Source organism: Lathyrus oleraceus, chromosome 5 (assembly GCF_024323335.1).
Source record: "Lathyrus oleraceus cultivar Zhongwan6 chromosome 5, CAAS_Psat_ZW6_1.0, whole genome shotgun sequence".
Classification (NCBI taxonomy): domain Eukaryota; kingdom Viridiplantae; phylum Streptophyta; class Magnoliopsida; order Fabales; family Fabaceae; genus Lathyrus; species Lathyrus oleraceus.
The window spans coordinates 580,641,224-580,646,993 of record NC_066583.1 but is presented as its reverse complement, the minus strand read 5'-3'; the positions used below and the strand labels follow the sequence as shown (position 1 = coordinate 580,646,993).

The window sequence follows — 5,770 nt, the reverse complement described above, 5'->3', positions numbered from 1 at the left end:
AACATCACGGAGAATGGTTGGGTTAAAATAGGTTTCGAGCCTTATATCCTTTATTTTTGAAACCGTGAACCAGTCCACATTACAACCCTCAAAAGACCTAATTGAAGAAGGGTTTATTTCGAAAGCATACTACGGTAAGATCGCGCCAAATCTGACTCCTAAAGACCTACTTACCATTTGTGATGGTACTGATATGTCATTCTAATTAGTGATTCATTCACTACATGTCATAATCTTAGTGAACATACTTGAATTTCAAAAATGACATGATCATAACATTACAATTATCATTTTCAAAATGAGCATTTTTGTTGCGAAAAGCACTTAACATCAAGGAAGCTTATACAATCATAAGATTGGACATTCTTTTGATCACTCCAAAGGGAAAGTCTCTACAAGATTCAGTTAATATGGGGCAATCACATCGAGATTCAATAAATCTCTCTGAATCAGCCAGATAGGGGAAAAGTTACTTCAAGGCTCGTAGTAGGGCAGGCCACCTCAAGAGCACAAGAAGTTTATCACTTTCGGAAATGTTTAATCAGGGAGATACAGTTTCAAGACACTGTGGCAAGTCAGGTTGAGATTATCATGTGACAAGACTTCTTTATAACTTGTGACTAGAGAAATTCAAGCAGAAACCCGACAAACTAGGGCAGAGGCAGGCTATAAAGGTACAAGCTCTCTCCATGTTTCAAATCAAGTCTAGAGGGGTGACAACAACTGTTGAGCTTGGAGTAGGTGTTGGAGAATCACATATTTATGACCCTTATCATATCGTTAAAGCTCCCACCTCCCGCCACATGAGAATTTGGTTTAACCAGTACACAAATCATCACTGTGCATTAATCATGTCACTTCACTCATGCATATCATTCATTAGCATATCATGAAGCATTGCAAACAAGAAATCCAAAGTCCAGTTCTTATTGGCACATCTAAAGCTCAATTCTTATTGGCACATCCGAAGCCCAAACTTTGCTTGGTAAACCACAAAATTCAACTATACTTGCATCATGCATACAATAATCATCATTGCATATCATTGAATCTCTAAAAATGTGTGATATATCCATCAAGATGGAATATTATGCGACAGAAATTCAAACATGCATACAAAGCATAAGCCAAACTTGGTGCCTTGCATAAAGGACCTTATTCTTCCTTCTAAACATTTGTCCCTGCTAACATATTTTCCAAACCACTCTTCTGTGTTGGCATTCCTTTTTTAGTACTTGTTTGTATTGATACCTTTCTGTGTTGATTCTAAACCTTTTGTAATACTCGTCTATTTTGGTATCCAACACTCGTCTGTGTTGGTACATCCTTTTCTCAATCTCATATGTATGGATCTCCAACACTCGTTCATGTTGACATTCCCTTTTTAGTACTTGTCTGCATTGGTTTTCAATACTCCTTTGTGTTGATTCTAAATTTTTTTAATACTCATCCGTACTGACTCCAATATTTGTCCATGTTGGTCCTACCATTTCAATACTCTTCCATATTAACCACTGACACTCATCTGTTTAAATCATTTTCCAGCACTCGACCATGCAATCATAGTTTCTCCAACAGGTGTTACACCAGGAATCTTACCTTTGTGAATATTATTCGTCTACCCTAAAATAAACTGCATTTCTACATAGGGTGCATAACTTCATGCATCATAAATAAATCCATCGTACATTGCATATAGCATGCATATCATGCTTTCCCTTTATGTTGGATATACTTCCCCACAAAGTATTTCAATCAATCCCCAACAGATGAACCTATAAAAGTCTACCTGCCATTCCATATTCAATATATATTTGTTTGTATCTCATTATAACCGTTCTTAAACAGGTAAAATTTCAGATATTTGGGTATTTAATCCTCTTCTACCTTGAATACCTAAAAAATTGTCATAATTCTGGCATTCAGGTTCAACATGATTAAATAGAGGCAGTTGTCATACTCCAAAATTTTCCCTTCCCTTTTCACTTTTCATCTAGCCTTTGCCTTGAGATTTATATGCACTCATTCATAGCAAATACATGTGCATCGTTCATTCATGTTAGCACTTTCTAATAATCATTATAGATTCAAAGTGTATGGTTATGAAGGCTAGGGTTTGCTTGTAGATCAAGCCCTAGGATTATGGTGATGCTCATCATCTTAATCAAGGAGGTGAAACCTAAATTTCTTATGATTGGGACCTTGATTCATGGAGATTGCAAACATGGTTTTCACCTGTGCACCAAAACCCTAATTCTTGGCTTTGCTACTCATGGGACTTGTGAATGACCTTATGAGCACTAACTTGATCATTAAACCATAGTCTTGGGGCCTTTTATTAAAGAATTGATTATAGAGCCTTGGTTCTTGGTTTAAGGCACTTGATTTGATGGTTTACATCTTGAAACCCTAATCATAGATACTTGGTACTTGTGGGCCATGTGGGCTTGACTTTTGACCTTGGGATTGACTGGAACCCTAATTCACTGGAGTGTGGTCCTTGACCACCATGTCATGAATAATCAATCATCAAGCTTGTTTTGTTCATGGAAGTCATTCATCGAAGTTGATAATTTGACCTACTTTTTATTCCCTAAACCCTAATGTACATTGCATCTCCATTCTTGCACGAAGTTCCATCATTAACATGCTTCATGAACAAGAAACTTTAATTTGTGCCAAAGTTAGTCTTGGTCATGCCTTGAACACTTGCCATGCATTGAACTTTTCCTTGAAACTTGCATTGAATGACCAGTTTCCAAGCCAACAACCCTACACCTAACACAAAGCCAAACATGCATAAGTAACCATGTTAACCAACACAAACATGCATATATGATCCAAACACCAATCATTCATGTAACATATCCCAAATTAACCAACATAACACGACTTATCATAACATCCCTAGCACAAGAAAGGAATTCCATTCATCATCACCAATACATAACATTTCACCATAAATCATTGCCAATCAACCAATTCATATTTCAACCCATTTAGATGCCAACAATTCAAACAATTCATCACAAAACCATAACCATGGCAATGCATACTTAACAACCAAGCATCATGACAATTCACCAAACCATAGCAAAACTTAGGCATACAACCAATAGGCCCTCATTTAACAATTCAAATAATTCATCATAAACACATAATACATTTCAAACAATAGCAAACAAGAAATTGCAGTCAATGTTATTCATCAAAACACTAGAAGTTAACAATTATCAACATGCATAATAGTATTTATTTCAGAGCATCAATAGCAAGACATTAACCATACATCAACAATCCAACAATATTGTACACCCAGGCAATGCTTAACTGAACTAATTTCAAGCATTTCACACAGGGTAATGCAAAGCAATTCAGTCCACAATTCCAACCTAACATAATTTATTTTTTACTAACAGTCAAAATCTTTGTTTCTCACCTTACACTTACAACTAACAACTCAAACCAACTAATAGTTTATTCAATCTGACAAAAAATGAGCTTAACTAATTAACTGAGCATCATTTAACGTTGCACATTTTCACTAACAGAAATCGAGAGTTCAACCACTAACAAAATCCAATTAATAGAAAATCATTTAACATTTCACCACTAATTGAAACAGAAATCTCTAACTAAATTTTATTACCAACTAACTGAAATTAACATTGTTACATAATTTCTAACAGTTTTGAATCATTTCCAACTGGATGATTAAACAGAGCTCAAATCCTTTTGTTAACTCACTCCCCTATAAATTTAGTTAAACCATTCATGCATGGACACTTCACTCTAGATTCATCACACTCCTTCATTTTTCGTCCACACCTCTCAATTCAACTCATCATGCGAATTCGAGAAAGCTCAACAGAAAGAGCAGAGAAGAAGAGAGTAAGATCATAAAAGACCAAAAGAAGAAGAAGAAAAGAGAATCGAGATGAATAGGAAGGAAATTCGAATGATCCATAAGGAATACCTGAAACTCCGATGACCTCCGTGCCAGTGAGTTCTCAATTTCCTTCACCATTTTCCTCAAGCTTGTTACCAAGATGTAGATTACGGTTAGGGGAATCAAAGCCCTAACCTCTAGGGCTTTGATTCCAAAGATTCACAGTTTAATTTTCCATTTAGTTCCTAGGGTCCATAGATAGTTTTATTCGATTTGGATATTTGGTTAAGGTTTGTAAAATTTGGTTTTGAGATTCAAAATCAGTGGAGGGAGAGAAATATGATGATGTATTTGGTGTGAAGATTAAAGCTCCTCCGTCGTCGGAGGCAACCTCTAGTGTGGTGGAGGAGAGAGTCTAGGTGAAGGGAGTTTATACCTGACTTGATTTTTAAACTGGAGAAGGAAACACGGCAAAAACGTGTTCCTCATTGTGCATGTAACACCCTTCTAAAATACCCCAAAGATTTAATTAAAATAATAAACATATATCAGAGTAATTATGCAGTTAAGGGTGTCACACAATCATTCACACCATGTTCCAAAATAACTGTCATGCTCTTTATTTAATCAATTAAACATTTGCATAAATCGCAGCGGATATAAATCAAATCAATCAAAACATGTAACATACTACATGTAAACTGGTTCAACAATCTTTAACAACATAATTAAAAGGTTCCCTCCTGATGTTACATCTATCAGAGCATGACCCACTAAGGAGACTACACTAGACTCCAAGCATTCGCTTCTACTCAACTCATTGCTCGTTACCTGAAAAATAGTTGTAAGGGTGAGTTCCTCAATCGATATAATAAGCATTATAGAATATAATGTCATGTTAAGTAATTTAACACATTAATCACCCTAATCGTATTCGTACATTCAGTAACGGCACACCAACTCAAACATCATATTCAACACCAATACAACTCATATTCATACTCAATAGCAACACCACACACGTATAATATTGGAATACATCCATTCATATTATACGCCATACATAATTTATGCAATGAGACTCCACACATGCGGTACCGACTATTCTTGAACATATAGTTCAAGCTCACCGATCCCTCCAGATACGGCTACTAAGCTCACTAGTCCCACTCATTTGAGACCTAGTGACTCACTCACTAATTCCTCACCATGGGAATTAGCTACAGCCCCGAAGGCTAGACTATGCACACTAATCATCTAGCATGCAAACATCAACAACAAATCCACAATGATTCACTCACTAATTCCTCACCATGGGAATTAGCTACAGCCCCAAAGGCTATGCTATGCACGCTAATCATCTAGCAATGCAGCATCAACAACAATTCACAACGGACATATGCTCACACTCTAAGCCATACAACAGTCCATTCACACATACATGCATAATACATACATTCACATCATTATGCATACCATCATACATCATCAACACATGTATCAACACATCATTATCATGTAAATCAATTAAACACAGTATTAGCACACTCTACTAATACCTATACTGCTCAAAACAGCGGGAAATAATCCCTATTACATCATACACCAACATAGGCCAACTCTCAATTATGTACACAACATTAAAAAGCCAATTTTTCCACTCTGCAACAGTGTTAACCGGTTAACGCCCTGGGTTAACCGGTTAACGCAGGCAAAACACGCTCACTGCCCAAAACTTAACAGTGTTAACCGGTTAACGCCCTGGGTTAACCGATTAACGCAGGCAAAACAGCACCAATTTCACAATTCGCAACAGTGTTAACCGGTTAACGCCCTGGGTTAACCGGTTAACGCAGACAAAACAGCAGTTCCTGCGCTAAC

General features: G+C 36.6%; 1 long non-coding RNA gene across 1 annotated transcript; it reads right to left on the bottom strand.

The window, feature by feature from the left end:
• Positions 1–267: 267 nt before the first annotated feature.
• On the bottom strand, positions 268–4,378 carry LOC127086636 (uncharacterized). The gene is made up of 2 exons (XR_007789535.1): positions 3,977–4,378; positions 268–2,778 (listed from the first exon to the last, which is right to left on the bottom strand). It is a non-coding gene; the product is annotated as an uncharacterized LOC127086636 (long non-coding RNA).
• Between the last annotated feature and the right edge of the window lie 1,392 nt (positions 4,379–5,770).